The 14,627-nt window shown below is 40.1% G+C and overlaps 1 long non-coding RNA gene across 1 annotated transcript; it reads left to right on the top strand.

Annotated features, from left to right (window-relative positions):
* The first annotated feature begins 6,080 nt into the window (after positions 1–6,080).
* Positions 6,081–13,364, top strand: LOC143818500 (uncharacterized). The gene is made up of 3 exons (XR_013224577.1): positions 6,081–6,508; positions 12,899–13,084; positions 13,188–13,364. It is a non-coding gene; the product is annotated as an uncharacterized LOC143818500 (long non-coding RNA).
* Positions 13,365–14,627: the final 1,263 nt, after the last annotated feature.

Below are 14,627 nucleotides of genomic sequence, written 5' to 3'. Positions count from 1 at the left end.
GACAAAGGTACACTTGCTGTTTCAGGTTTAGTTAATAAGAAAAATGACCCTTCAGTGGTAAAACTAGAAATCACAGCAAGTAGTGTATAGACCCCCAAAAGTAGGAAAAAAACTGATTGGACGGTAAATATTCATTTAGTCATATAAGAGCATCTTGGATAGTGATGAGCGAATATACTCGTTACTCGAGATTTCTCGAGCATGCTCAGGGGCCCTCCGAGTATTGTTTAGTGCTCGGAGATTTAGTTTTTCTTGCCGCAGCTGAATGATTTACATCTGTTAGCCTGCTTGATTACATGTAGCAACCAGGCAACCCCCACATGTACTTATGCTGGCTATCAGATGTAAATCATTCAGCTGCGACAAGAAAAACGAAATCTCTGAGCACTAAACAATACTCGGAGGGCCCCTGAGCATGCTCGAGAAATCTCGAGTAACGAGTATATTCGCTCATCACTAATCTTGGTCGCTTGTTCACACTGGTATTTTTGTTGCATATTTTAAAACCAAACAAACAGACAAGCAAACTTGAGGTTTTTTTTTTAGTTAGAATTGGAAGCCTTGACAGAGCAAGTGTGTTTTTTATGCATTTATTTTGTAAGCTAACAGTATTTATTATGGGCTGCACCCTGGCCATTATATATGGAGGGCCCCTTGAAGTAGGGCGGATTCAACAAACACTATCTACCATTTTTTTTTGCAGAAAAGCATTACAGGGAAGACAGCCACCAAGTACAGCTTGGCAGTTTTCCTATGTGTGCACTGCTGAGAAATATCCTACAGGGTAGTCTAGTTCTTCAGAATAAAGGGCCCCATGCAAAATAGAGAGCTGTTGGCCAAATAATTGGGGGCAGCTATCTCTCCCAGCTCCTCCATACACAGGAGCGCTTGTTCTGCCAAGTGCTCCTGTGTTCTCTAAAAGATAGCCAAAAACACCTGGATCATCAGGGCAAAATTGGACGTGCTGAATCCTTATCTTTCTTGACATCATCTTGACAGGGAGGCCCCCATATGCATTGTACTATCGGCCGAGCCCACTGATATTGGCAGGTTTGTCTGACTTTAGTCTAATGTGTATTGAGGCCTTAATGGTCCATCTAGATGACCTTTTAATTGGAAAGCGAACATAAGATTGCACAATCCTGACTATAGGCAAGTCTAACTAGGCAGGCAATCAAACTACGAAGGCACAAAATGCTCATTTGTTGGGTGCGATGATTTTCATGCCGGCATAAAAAATCAATGTTATCAGCAGCACATCGCCCCGTGTACGCACGAGATATGCTGCCAATAGCATGATTTCTATGCGCACAAAATGATTGCGGCAGTGATCGTGAATGTTCGTCAGTCTGTCTAATCAGGCCTGTTAACAACCACCGATCAGCTTGTGCATTGGTGCTTGGCAGGCATTTAACAGCCTGACTCAAAGTGTCCGAAAGAGCCATAAGGCTATGTTCACATCTGCATTATTATTTCTGTTTTGTAATAATAATACTAAAAAAAAAGTGATGTCTGTGTCTGATCTATCACACGATGAACCCCCAATAGCACCTGATGGGTCCTTTAATTTTTTTTTGGTATGTCACTCTCCATAAGAAGAAACGTTACCCCTTAGACCCCAGTCACCTAGCCAAATCAGTTCTCATGCTTCGCACTGACGAGGGCCAACAGCCCGAAACACCGTGTCTGCGAATTGAGATACTGATTTGGCTTTTATCCTAAGTCATATTGTACGACTCGTTAGAGGGTTGATTGTGACTTGTAGGATCGCTACTACCAACAGGTGGCGCTATAGAGTTAAGTCCTCTTTTTCTCAGAAGAGGCAATTTGCATATTTAATTTTTCCAGCATCTTTAACTGAAGCTGGATTTGAGGCTCCTAACCGAGAGTCTAGTACAAATGTGAATACAGCCTAAGGGCGATGCACAGAGTTAGAGGACCACCGATCGGCATCATGCTTACTTGCCAGTCAGCAGTTGTTTAATAGCCTGTTTTCATTGGCCGACCCTACGTCTATATGCCCACTGAACGATCTGTAACACCCCTCTGTGCTTATAGGGTGCCATTGTTCTTGTTCTGTTTAATCAGGATGATATGCTGCCGAGACTGATGATAATTTCTGCAGCACAAAAGATCATTTCGTCTGATGTTCGTTGGGTAATCAGCAGCCTGTTTAGACCCACTGATGTATGCCGGTAAGGTGTGCCATAGTAAGGCTAAACCCTCAGGTTCGGGTCTCATTGGTCTCTAGTAGAATGCTTTTTTTTAAACAATGGAATTTAACAGATTGAAAAATAGATTATATATTCCCATCAATTTGGGTCAGTTTTCCAGTTGGTCACCTGCTGACCTCAGTGATAAAAACAAACAGGTCATGACAAATCCTGCAGGAACTTGTTCACCTACATCAGGCATGAGAATCAATTCCCCCTGTCTGTAAAAAAAGACTGCCTGATGGGTCCAGTGGGATATTGGCATCTGTCTTCTCCATGTGACATGAGATTATCCATGTACTACCAGAAAGAATTCTGCATTCATTTAGGGTACGTGCCCATGATCAGGATTTGCAGCAGTTTTGACGCTGCGTCCAAAGCGCTGCTACTTCCTGATCGTGAGAACAGACCCTTAGGCTGTCAATTCTATGAGAAATCTAGTGTTAATGTTGGAAATTTTGGTAACAAGAAAGGACACAATAGGATCATTAGTGCCATCCACTTCCTGAACTGGAAGCAAAAATGCAAGTATAAATTGAATGGGACAGACAGTATTTTCTGTAACAAATCTGCAGCTCTTTAAAGAATGGCCATGTATCTTGTAGGCCCCTTAAAAGAGTCAAGCTACATATATTTATGTCTCCACACATCTTGCACACCAAGAAGGAAAAGTCATGGAATTATGGAAATCACAGGATGGATAAATATTTTAATGATATGTAAATGAAAAAATAGAAACAACATTTTCAAAACATTTCGATTTATTCACTTTCAAGTATGGGTACCATGCACAGAAATCTCCGCACTTACAGCCTTGGCTGCTATCAATGAGGTTATTAATGTTTGTCTGAGGAATGTTCTGCCGCACTGAATGCACTTGAGAAAATCATCAAAATCCACTTCTGGCAGCTCCCTTTGCATTTGCCGAACAATGACATTGCCAACTAATGTGATTGATAGGACACAAGTCCAGAGACGTTGCAGGCCATTATAGCACCAAAGGGACAAACATGGTGTTCACAGTAGTACCAGCAATGTTTTTGAAATTTTTGTTTCCCTTTTTTTATCGTTCTCATATCATTCATATCTCTTTCTATCCAGTAAATTCTCCAACTTTTCCTTCTTAATGTTGCACTTTCAGTGTTAAGGGGGAAAGATATATATCTTGGTACCGTGTTAGCCAGTAGATAGAAAAATATTTAGAATTGAGAGTCCTCAGTGGTTGATACCTTTAAATGGCTAACTGAAAAGATGGTAACAAATTGCAAGCTTTCGAGACTACTCAGGTCTCTTCATCAGGCAAAGACTAAAAGAAATTCTGAAGAATCACATATTTATGCACAACATAGCAGAGAAAAACAAACAAACCATGGATAAGACAGTGTTGAGGAGTGCATTTTTATATAGAAGAACCCAGTATAAAATAAGATAAATAATTAATAAGTAAAAATAGCATATAAATGAAAGTCCTTGCTGGTAATCTCTGCTGTCTTTCAAAGTCCTTCAGTAGAAAATTGTCTATCCAACTGTTTTATTGCCCTTTGCCACAGATGTTTTAGGTCAGACAACCTCTTGCCACCAGATCACTGTTTATACCAGGGGAGGTTTGGGAGTTTGCACTGCATCTTTGTTCTCTTCTCATTTTTCATGATTCCTCCCTAGCGACTGTCTTTTTGGTACATATCTGGCAGACCCAACTTCATCTTATAATCTCATGCAACAAACAGGGGAGTCAACCAGAGCAAAATCTGATAAAATATAAAAAAGAAGAAAAGGAAAAATGTAATTCCTTGGTATTTCTGGTTTAGACTTTTCACCTTCCCACAGACAGTTTTATTGCAGGGCTTCTGAATGCTCCAGGACTTGGGAAACAAGGTCACATTGAGTTCTTCTTCAACTCAGCTGCATTCATTGTATTTTCTGGGATCTGAAATTAAGATCTATGTTGTAGATGTCAATGTTGATACTTTGTCCTGTAGAAAACCAGACTAACACTGAAATGACTTTCTGGGTTAAACATATTCTACTCTGTTGTGTATACAGCTCTTATGCCTAGCTATATGTTTCTGCGAAAAAAATAAATAAAAATCTTTGGTTGTCATCAGATTTTGTGGTGATTAATTACGTTAATCTGCTCCCTTTTCCATGAACCGGACATATACATGACCTCAAGATGTTGAATAAAAAATCTAACCTGCATGACAACCATTATTGCCACCATTATGGATCCCATAGAGACTGACAATCAGCTTTTGAGAATGACAAATCTTCCTAATTATGGACATAAATGGGATGCCCATACAGGAACCTGGAAAAGCTGGGAGATATCCAATTGGGGGAGGTAAAGAAGCCATAATAGTTAGACCAGCACAAGACACATGCATGACATATGCAATATTGCGAGCAGATAGAAGAGATAAAATCAGGAATATTTTTACATTTTTTTGAAAAGAAGCTCTCTTTAAAATTGTAATGAAAATGTAAATTCTGCTACTAGTTCAGATGATACGTGTCTGTCACTAATGCATGATAAGAGCTCAGTTGTCACACACAGTGCAGGACAGACTAAGTGCAACACAAAGGGATAAGGGGAAAGGGAGCCCAAAACTATGGAAGTGGGGAGTGGAGACCCTTAGGCAGATGTAACGTCACCCTGTCTGCCCTAAGAGACCCTAAATAGGTTCTTCACCAATCGCCGAGCAGGATACCTAATCCCTGTCAGACCCTTGCAGTAAGCCCTGCTTTGGGAAGGAAGGGGTGAATGCTGATTGAAACCCACTAACCCTAAAGACAGCTATGATCCACAAAACAAGGGGAAACTTGGCTTGAGTAGACTCAGAGAGAAACACTGTTGTCCCTCAAACTCCAAAGAGGACACTACTGCAGCTCCAAGTCTCAACAGGGAAGTGCAAATTGAAAATTACACCCTCAACTCCCAACAGGAAGTTAGGAGTTATAAACACCCAGATCCAGGTGACACCACTATGGCCAGGGGAGGTGGCCACTCGTCTGCAAGTCCAACTGCTGAGACCTTCTGCAAATGTCTGCAGCCTCTGACACACCCGTGACATCAGTACAGCAGTATGGAGTAATACGGACTCTTAGGGACTTTTTTTGCCTCCTTATAATGAGAGACACAGTATACATTTGTAAGGCTGCGTTCATGTCTTTTCCATTTTAATGTTCCATGTTAAAACAGACAAACTGAACAGATAAAGGGAATTAACACCCAGTGCATTCCTGTGTCAAACAGAAGCAGAGGGGCCCCATTGATTTATTTGGCATCCGTTTGCTTCCCGTTTGTTGTTTTTTTTTAGAGCTGAAGAAGTAGTTTTTCGTTCTAAAAATAAACAGAAAGGAAACGGACGCCAAATAAATGAATGTGCCCTCTGTTTCTGTTTGAGAATGGAACGCACATGATCCTAATTCCTTATATCTCTTCAGTCTGCTCTAAATTGGACAACATAACGGAAAAGATAAATGGACATGTGAACATAGATGAGTATAGTATGTGATGGAACACGAAACGATAAAGTTTATGACTATAGTAGGCTACGGGTGCGATTTTATCCATCCAAAATATAGTAACGGTATATATATGAGATCCTTAGGCCACGTTCACATGATCACTATTTGGTCAGTATTTTACCTCAGTATTTATAAGACAAAACCAGGAGTGGGTGATAAATACAGAAGTGGTGACGGGTTTCTATTATACTTTTCCTCTGATTGTTCTACTCCTGGTTTTGACTTACAAATACTGATGTAAAATACTGACCAAATACTGAACGTGTGAATGTGACCTTATGGTTTCTCTGGGCAAATAAATATTGGCTAAAACCTCAGAATGGGTAAAAAAATTATATATATAATCATCCTCCTTGATCTTCCACTAGGTCTTCCACTAGAGTTCCTGCTCTCACTGGTCTGTGCTTCCTGGTCTTGTCCTTGACCTACCGGAAATGTCTGGAATTTCCCACTGTGCCAATCACTAGCAGTCACCAACCTCAGTTAGTGATTGTATGAGCAGTCATTTCTAGATATTCTCTAAGAATAGGGGCCCAAACCATAAGCACAGAAGAGCAGGGACAGGGTAGATGCCAAAAAGAACCTGCGGGGAACAGTGCAGAGAGTATCAGTTCTTTTTATTTTTTTCTGAGGACCTCATGACTCATGGCGATGCACATCATGATGGACAGTGAGACCAGTGAGGTGCAGAAGAGGGAAGACAAGGCCGCAAGGAACCAGTGGAGACCTGGTATGGAGCTCCAGCTACAGGACAGGTGAGGGGGCAGGTGAGTCAAATAATTAAATTTAAATTAATTTAATTTATTTATCCCCTTCTTAGCTCTAAAAAGAATCCAGCAAAATGGCATCCAAAAACCAGCTATTTAACTGGATTCAAGCGAATCGAAAAAAAAAATAAAAATTCAGATTTCTCAGATTCCAATATTTTGTGAAATTCATAGTGAATTCAGTTAGCTGTGAATCGATTTTCTCACCTTTAGACACCAGCTGTTATCTGTATTTACAGATTGGAAGTGTTATCGAGTGCCCCGGAGTGTGGGGAAAACAGACATCTAGGTGAAACCTCTCCAAAACCCTTTTTGCCAAATGCATTCACCTCCTCGTTGAGAGGACAGCTCCCCTGAAAACCATTACTCCTTTTTTGGGTGGTCATCCTACACTGCACAATTGTATATATGTAAGGAAACCCCATATGCAATTCCTATTAGTCTCCCTCCTTATACACATGTAACATACCTGTCATGTTTCCTGTTATACATTAGTTGTTAGCCTACACAGTTTAGCACATGCTATTAAGATCGGCGTTTTATGGTCCCTTATACCTTACTTCATACATTCATTGTCAGTCTTGACTATAAAGCACATCTTGTATTTAATCTGCACATTTTCTGCCTCCTTGGCTCTGCATGTATATTCCTCATTGTGTTCTCTCCAACCTTCATATTTTACACCCCTCCACCTCTCAGGTTATCAGACCCAGCATTGTTTGCTCCATGTTAGATTGCTACTCAACAAATATGGTATGCCTGAGCCAGAACATCTAATGAGAATTGATGATAGACAGCATTGATATGGACAGAGTCAATCGTGGCACCAACACATGAGAGACAATAGATTGGATCCTCGTTTCAGTGGGGGAGAATCATTTCTTTACAGTATTTTGAAACATTGAAAACAACCTGAAAATAAGCCAAAGAGACCCGTCATATGTGTCTGAGGGATCATCATAGATTCACAACCGAAAGGAAAATACCTGCAGAGATAAGAGGCAGAAATGTAAACTGGTAGCAAAATGGCAAAACAACCAAGGGTGGAATTACATGTGTACTTTTTGTGGCAGTGTTTTTGGGGGAACAAACACAGGGGAGAATGTAAAACGAGAAATATTGTCTAAACTTTTTGGGTCTACTTGTGTTTTTGGCTAAAAAAACTGCCAGAAAAACTGAATTTGTGATTCCAACCCAATAGTCTGAAACTAGCAGAACTGGGTCAAGGTCGGTGGAGAGTCATCAGGATAAAAATGTAGGGGTTCCACCTCACCATTAAAGCTGGCCATGTCCTCATTTGCAGTGTTCTCCTGATTTCCCCTAGTGGAGCCTGCATGTGTCCTGAATGGGGAGAGGGAAGTAAACCACTGCCAGACACCGCTGGCTATTCTCCTTTGGGAATAAATGGATTGGTCAAGATGTTGCCAAATACATAGTCTGCAGATACTATGGAAATTGTTAGGGAATTAAAGGACACCTGTCAGCTGAATCATATTGCCTGAACCATGAACAGCATGAATCAGACATTGGCTGCATTTTTGCTGCAATATATGTTTTCTATGAAATGCTGCAGCATTTCAGAGGAAGCATTCCTTTGGAATCTAGCCAGGGACAATGAATCTCTGGTTGACTAGTCCAAGAGGAAAGTCCCTGGCCGCTTCTCCTCGTCCTTCTCTCTAAACTGAGAGGTTTCTTCCTACACAGACATGGGGAATGACCAGTCAATAAGTATGATATCTTTGAAACTTCACTACTTTTGAGAGTAGCATCAATCTAATTTTTGGTTCCCCTTAATCTAATGTGCATGGCCATCTTTATACTGTCTATAATATGTCGCTAACTTTAGTTGTCCATAGTCACATTATATGATAAATATATCATAAAAATGTATAGGATCTGCCGACTAATATCCATGTGGCATCCCCACAGTCCTCAGATGTCTGCTTTTGGGATGGGAGGAGAACAAGGACACCACTTAGCTTTCCTTAATTAGTCTGTAGGCATGAAACAGAAAAAAGTATAACTGAGCCCAGACTGCTATAAATATTAGTGAAAGACGCATGACCACTTTTTCTGCCACATGATCACATTTGTATATTATGGAAAACATTTTCCGCTACTAATAGAACGTTTATGGAAATGTCGGTGGAGGCCTGGAGGTAAATGCATGGAGGGGGCCTGTAAATAACCGAATATCCTTGGTAACTGGCCCTTTTGCCCTTCCTGTAAGGCTAAAGGGACTTTGGTTGTAGCAAATGCCCAAAACTTGTTAGGTATCACTGTTACACTGCTAACAAAATAAAGCAGCACTCTGTAGCACTATAGCATGCAAACATGAAATATATGAAATTTGAATTGCATTACTGCTCTAGAAAATAGGAAAAATTGAGAATACATAGCGCATAAACTGACCAATTCATGTGTGCCCAGCAGCCACGATAAGGTGATTCTCGTTGCTGGGACCTATCCTATTTGAGGTTCCTCTCATGGGCTGATAGTCTACATTTATATGGGAAGGTAGAATCCTGCTGTAATAAAACCTCCAGAGGATGCAGAAAACAATTGCAAAAATGTAATTATCTTTTTTTTGTGAGAATCCTGGGAATCCACTAAGTACATCTTTGTAGGCAACAGCTAAAACTATGAGCCACAGGTTTCAGTGACATCACAGGGAGAACTTTGTATACTTGAAACTGCATTGCAGGCTATGAACCCACAAGCAGATGATACAGGTGTGTAGGGATAAATCTGTAAATAGCAGTGTATTTCTATGTATTCCTGTATTCTAGAGGTGAAGAAAAAGTCAGATTTTTTTCTTCCTATAAAATTACTAAACATTAACGAAAAACAATTACAATAATATAATTTTTACTGCGCTTTTTACAAAAAATAATAAACAAATCAACAAATAACAGACATATTTGCTGTCCCTGTAATTGTAATAATCCACACAACACAGTGATCAGATTATTTATGGTGAACAGTGAGTGATGTAAAAAATGACATGATTCATTTTTTTTCTCCATTAAACCCATAAAAAATGTAATAAAAATGTAATGCTGAGCTTGTGTTCACATGTAGCATACATGCTGCTTTTTTCCACTGCTTGTTTTCGGCGGGTGTCCGCATCATATGACGCTATAACCATCATCTCTGATTATTATGCGTTTGCTGTGTTCTTTATGCCTTTTCCCTACTATTTGATGCTTACTTGGTGCAGATATGAAGCAGCATTTTAATGTGGTTTTTATAGTACAGAAAAACGTTGATTCTTCACCTAAAAATGCATTTTTTTCCATGCTCCCCATAAACTCTTGTAGAGAAGAAAAGCACCAAAACAACACACAGTTAAAACACACCGAGGTGCAGCTTTAATGAAATCACATCCATGTTGCGACATTTAGCCCATGTCCACATGTATCGTAAATGCTGCTTTTTTCTGCTTCTTTTCTTTGAATAGAAACTCAACTGTCCAAGCAAACTGGTTGGGATTTCATTAAAATTGCGCCCCTCCCCCGATGCTGCTAAACTGGGTGATTTTGATGCTTTTCGTCTCTAGAAGTTTCTATATGGAGCCTACAAAAAATGTTTTATTTTTAAGTGCAGAATCAAAGCTTCTCTGTAGTATAAAAACCACATCTGAACCAAAAATGCATCAAATAAGGGCAAACGGAATAAAAAATGCAGCAAAAATGCAATAATCACCGCCCCTTCGACATCCTCCTGCAAGGATAGAAAGAAATCGTTAATGGGCATGGGTTGGGGGTGTAGCTAAGGTGTGGTCAAAATTTGCATTGCGCCCCATAGTTTGCCCCTCTTTCTGCTCTGTGATTGTTGAGCGCTATGCTTTCCCTGTACTTCCATTTCATACAGGTGTCACACATCTGATTGTCACTAGAATTAGTAATGAAAACTGAACCCCAAATGAATAAATCGTGTTCTAGTCCTGGCTGCAGCTGGATCACAATCTCTGCCTCACAGAAACATAAAGAACCAATGTCTTCTGAATGGCAACAGAAACAGTTGGTTAATGGCTCCCTAGTAATTCGCTCATCTCCTGCATCAACTCCTGAAGTCTGCTGCTTAATTTGCCCTTAAACTAATAATAACTATTGTGGGAAATGTAGCAATCTTTTGTTACGTGTCGTTAGCCATGTGGCTCTACGGTGCATCCAGCGATTCCCTCTATGAAATATTTCTCTATAGATTTGTCTTCTCTGCAGATCTTGTAAAAGATCTGCTGGATTATGGTGGATCCATTAATGATCACTGAAGATTGCTAGCACACTATTATTCCACATTGTAACATGCTGAGCGACAAATCCCGGAAAAAACAGCCATCTGTAAATGTTGATGCCATGTTGGCAATATTTATAACTCACTAGATGGTGGCCCGATTCTAACGCATCGGGTATTCTAGAATATGTATGTAGTTTATTTATGAAAATTTAAGAATAATGCAATGAATACACAGGATTTCCCGGGTAAAATATATACATTATCATTTTTATTGCTCATAGAACTTAGTACAACTGAACGAAATTATTAAACAGATCATCAAAATATATAAACCATTACATGAATATCGAACTGTATTTAAATAAATCATCGGATGAAAGAAGTACACCGACACTATAATATGTTTGCTAACAATATCAACCCCAAATATTTTTGTACACCACATTGACTGACTGATCATGTTCAGTAAACGTGAGTGAACTCTGGTGCACTGTGACTGACAGAACTTGTTCAGTAAACGTGACTGAACTACGTGGCACTGTGAATGACAGAACTTGTTCAGTAAGCGTGACTGAACTACGTGGCACTGTGACTGACAGAACTTGTCCAGTAAACGTGACTGAACTATGTGGCACTGTGGCTGACAGAACTTGTTCCGTAAATGTGACTGAACTACGTGGCACTGTGACTGACAGAACTTGTTCCGTAAACGTGACTGAACTACGTGGCACTGTGACTGACAGAACTTGTTCAGTAAGCATGACTGAACTACGTGGCACTGTGACTGACAGAACTTGTCCAGTAAATGTGACTGAACTACGTGGCACTGTGACTGACAGAACTTGTTCCGTAAACATGACTGAACTACGTGGCACTGTGACTGACATAACTTGTTCAGTAAACGTGACGGAACTACGTGGCACTGTGACTGACAGAACTTGTCCAGTAAACATGACTGAACTATGTGGCACTGTGGCTGACAGAACTTGTTCCGTAAACGTGACTGAACTATGTGGCACTGTTACTGACAGAATTTGTCCAGTAAACGTGACTGAACTATATGGCACTGTGACTGACAGAACTTGTTAAGTAAACGTGAGAGAACTATGTGGCGGCCACAGCAACGCGGGATTTCCGTTACAGACAAACAGACAGAATTAGACGATTATATAGTTATTATTTGTATAGCACCAACATGCCCATTTATTATACTGATGACTGGAGCAACACAACAGGCATGTTGTACCTTTTACGTCTATCTATTATGTGCCTATCTATCTTGAGAAAGGCTCTCCATGAGCCGAAACGTCACCGTAGTGGGCTATTAAAATTTAGCACCTTCAAAACTTCAACTAACTGTGGTGTGCTGCCTCTCATTTTTGGACTCCTATGACAAGGTTTGGTATATGCCTGGGGGGCCCTGAACCCTAACTATGTTTGTTGTGCTGCTCTTAACTTTTTTTGTACTTATCTATCTATTATCTATCTATCTATCTATCTATCTATCTATCTATCTATCTATCTATCTATCATCTATCTATCTAAAACAAAGAAATGGAACAGCACCGTATAGATGAATACAGGGTGCAGACCCCTCCAAACAAATATCCATTTGTATAAATAATAAAAAACAAAAAAGGAGACAGCACTCCAATAAGTGATTAAAAAAGTGTGGACTTTATTAGCCCATATGATGTGGCAACATTTCGGCTGTGACCAGCCTTTCTCAAGCCAAAGGCTTTTTTCATCATTTATTTGAGTGCTGCCTCCTTTTCTATTTTCTATCTATCTATTTTATTATCTATCTATCTATTATCTATCTATCTATCTATCTATCTATCTATCTATCTATCTATCTATCTATCTATTATCTATCTATCTATCTATCTATCTATCTATCTATCTATCTATCTATCTATCTATCATCTATATTCTATCTATCTATCTATCTATCTATCTATCTATCTATCTATCATCTATATTCTATCTATCTATCTATCTATCTATCTATCTATCTATCTATCTATCATCTATATTCTATCTATCTATCTATCTATCTATCTATCTATCTATCTATCTATCTATCTATCTATCTATCTATCCATTAATTCATCTACCTGTAACATTGTACCTCGTACTGTAAAATGATAGAATACCGTTAGCCGCGGGTGTCTACACCAGGATGAATTCCGGCTGCACGCCTCAGATGAAGGAAAGCAGTTTACAATATAATGATGGCCTCACACAGAATGATCTGCTTCAGCATGCGGATGTCATTATATATTGCAGCACTCCATCAGATCCCGCACTTGTGTGCTCACATGCTCAGATGATCAGGTAAAGAAAGGCTCTTATTTGCCTCTGGGTAAAATGTTTTAAAAAACATCCAGTAACTCTCGTTTTCATATATTTCCTTGGTGCTGAATCACAAACATTACAGCATATGTCTCTGAGAACTAGAGAAGACAATGAAGAAACAGTGCAGCCAATGAGAGCGGTAACGTATGAAAATAAAAATACTAGGAGGATGTCACAAGATGAGTCCAAAAGTAGAGGGACAAGCCTAAATATAAGCCCCCTGGGGAGACGGCAGAAGAAGAGAGACCTGACCACAGAATGGTGCTGCTCACCCATCATGGGGTTATTGTATACAAGCTGTGGATACGTGATACACATACATTGTATTGCTTAATCTCTGACTTGTCTGCTTCTTATACCAGAGCCACATTAGCTGTTACAGAGACTGACCACTGCTGCTGTCTACCAGCGGTGGCCAAATATGCGCAGCTCTTACAAGCTCTTTCCTATTGAGCTTGTAAGAACTGCTCTGAAGTAGGCCGGGATCGCTGGAGCATGCTGTTAGCTCCAGATCTGGCCTGCTGCATTCCTCCAATGCTGCAGAATCAAAGATCCCTAATAAATCATTAACAAAGGGGGCACAGTTTGGTTCAGCGCACAACTATGCCAATTGGTGCAAACTGTTAATAAATTAGTAGCGCCGTTGCCCCGGCAATACGAAAGCTGGGAGGCCGGGGAGGGATGCACTTCTGTACCATGAAGATGGAGCAACTCTTTCTGAAGGAATGTGTCATCCACAAACGACTTGCTGTTTAAATCAAATTTGTATGAAAAACATATTTTTAAAGATTTTTGGGGGTGATTATTTAAATTTTCTACATCACTATTAGAATTCAACAAAAATCCTGAAACCTTGCAGTTGTCACACTGAGCCGCACAATACGCTGACCCCCTGTTCTGTAGATTTCATGTCTCAGTAGAGATGAGCGAAACCGAACTTTAAAGAGAAAGAGAATTTTGCATCTGCGAAGTTCTGTTCCCTATACATTTCAATGGGGTCCGGGTTCATGTTCAAGTCTGGGTGAAGTTCTGGTACCCAAATCGAACTTTGTACATAAAATTCTGTTGGGTACCAGAACCCGAACTCCCATGGGTCCTCTCATCAGTACTTCTCAGCACTCATCTCATCATGAGCACTCGGCAGCGACCACAACACATTGAACAGAGCTGCGCAGTTCTGCTCCACTGGACGACCCTTTTACGTACAGAACGTTATATCTGTGCCTTTATTTGCTGCTGCTTACATAGTGCCAGCATATAACATCGTCCTGTTCTCAGATTGTCCTGAGCTTATAGGGGGACCAGATAAACTAACAGCATGTTTTGGAGTGTGGTAGAAATACAGACAACCTGGTCATCTAATTGCTGCAAAACATAATTTTTGCCAAAATATGTAGCAGGACTGTCATCAGATTTTTGCGATGTAATTTGAGAGCACCTTGATGTAGTGTCTGAGACTCTGATTCCAGCAATGTGTCACTTACTGGCTGTGCCTTGCTGTTTCAAAACAATCAGTGTTTTA

Source organism: Ranitomeya variabilis, chromosome 3 (assembly GCF_051348905.1).
Source record: "Ranitomeya variabilis isolate aRanVar5 chromosome 3, aRanVar5.hap1, whole genome shotgun sequence".
In the NCBI taxonomy this organism is placed as follows: Eukaryota; Metazoa; Chordata; class Amphibia; order Anura; family Dendrobatidae; genus Ranitomeya; species Ranitomeya variabilis.
The sequence above is the reverse complement of the archived record's forward strand: the minus strand, read 5'-3'. Positions and strand labels throughout refer to the sequence as shown.